The following is a 1787-nucleotide window of genomic DNA, read 5'->3' as shown; positions in this document are numbered from 1 at the left end:
TCTTTTTAAGGATGTGTTACTGAAAATGGAACAAAATGGAAGACAAAATGGCAAGTTATTAACTTAGCCAGCAAGCCTTCCCAGCAGATGTTAGGGATGGTGCCAGGGCAGGGTGCCCAAGGTCCTCCTGCCCCACCCACCGCACCCTCACCATACCCAGCTATGCAGCTGCTGTGGCCAACCCCATCTGCTCCCACCCCGGGTGCAGCTCTGCCCCTCCGTGTTGAGGAAGCATGGAGCCTCCCTCCTGCTGTTCAATAACTGATGACCATTTTTCTCCAATTAAACTGAAATTGAAGGATCCTCAGACTTAGCCGCCCAAGTAAAATAATTAGTGCTTAAAATGTTAATTGTGCAGATGTGCATTTGCCTGCAGAAGCAATCCGCAAGCTAGCAGGCAGGTAGGTAATCCTCCACACCCTGCTCCCCCGCCTAGCAACCTGGTCTTCCCCAATATGGGCTGTCTGGGGCAAGACCCTAAGCTCATTCTAACAGTGTGACTTGGGGGTTCTGTTGAGAGACCTTCATTGGTGCTTTCCTGTTCCCCAACTCCCATATGACACTTTCTGTGGCCAATCCATTCTTCCTTCCCTGGACGCCACAGACAGTGGTGACTAATGGCTAAAACCAAGACACCAAGTCACACATGGTCTAGACCTCAGCTTGGCAGCCCACCAGGCCAGCAATGAGAGCAATAGTAAGGCATACAGCATTCTGTGAATGGGGATTGTAAAGCCAAGCCATCAAAAAAGCTAGTGAACACCATTTCTTTCCCTACCACCCTGTGTCCCAAAAGAGTAACTACAGAATTGGTGTTTCCTTCCACCAAGGCTGAGGATGGTGAGTGGAGGCAGGAGCATAGTGCTTTACTGGAGGCAGTGAAGGGTTCCCACTGACTGTTCTGTGCCTGCTCACCCTGTTTCCTCCTTGCCCAGTGCTTGAATTGGGGAACTTTGCAGAGGCCGCCTGAACGGAGGAAGGGATGAGGGGTCATCCACGCTACCCACAGTCTCTCCAACCTGCCCACTACTGGCTGGGTCAAAAAGAACTCACCTCCACGGGGACTTGGCATGTTTTGCTTTGCCTATATGTATCCCCAGCTTCCATCTTCTGCAGAGACAAGAGGCCTAAGAGGGTTAGCGTTTTTTTTAATGCTGTGCATCCTAAGGAAATCCACTTAGGTATTCTGTGTTCTCTGATCTACCACATAATAAGATTCCTTTATCTCTTGTTGTCATGGGAAGTATATATTAACCGATTAATATTAATGTGATGGCTGATTAATATTAATATCTGAGGGGATTCATACTTCACAAGGCACCGACGTTGATGAGTGCGGCCGAGCCCAGACAGCTGTCGAACTGGATGCTTCCCCAGGGAGAGGACAGAAGCTAGGAATGACCCTTTCCTTCACTGTTGTTCGCATTGGACACCTCATCATTAGCTCCGTCTGTCAGGCCCAGCAAGGAAGTGTGTTTGGACTCTGATTGTGGCAATTAAAATCCTTGCCGTCCAAGACAGCGCATTTTATCATTTAAATAGCATTTTACATTCTCCTAACATATTTCGCCAGCAACATTGTTAAATTCGGTGATAAAAGGTTATTTTTGCTTTTGAAGTTGAAATACGTTACCATTATCCCTTATCTGCCTGGAATTAGGAAGGTTTTCCGAACTTGATGTTCGGAAGGTTTCATTATCAAAATTTGCCAGACTTTATAAAGCAAACAGCCCTTCTCCTTTTTCTACCTGTTTTAATCAAAGATGGATGGAAGCGTTGTAGTCTGA

General features: G+C 47.2%; 1 protein-coding gene and 1 long non-coding RNA gene across 4 annotated transcripts in view; one reads left to right on the top strand and one right to left on the bottom strand.

Annotated features, from left to right (window-relative positions):
- Nucleotides 1-1083, bottom strand: part of LOC116102023 — a 2917-nt gene extending 1834 nt beyond the window's left edge. Inside the window, exon 1 of the long non-coding RNA XR_004122973.1 lies at nt 1054-1083. This is a non-coding gene — a long non-coding RNA (uncharacterized LOC116102023). The remainder of the gene's footprint in view (nt 1-1053) is intronic.
- Chst8 (carbohydrate sulfotransferase 8) overlaps nt 1-1787 on the top strand; it is a 143463-nt gene that overhangs the window by 121398 nt on the left and 20278 nt on the right. The window lies entirely within an intron of this gene.

This window comes from Mastomys coucha, unplaced genomic scaffold (assembly GCF_008632895.1).
Source record: "Mastomys coucha isolate ucsf_1 unplaced genomic scaffold, UCSF_Mcou_1 pScaffold21, whole genome shotgun sequence".
Lineage (NCBI taxonomy): Eukaryota > Metazoa > Chordata > Mammalia > Rodentia > Muridae > Mastomys > Mastomys coucha.
The sequence above is the reverse complement of the archived record's forward strand: the minus strand, read 5'-3'. Positions and strand labels throughout refer to the sequence as shown.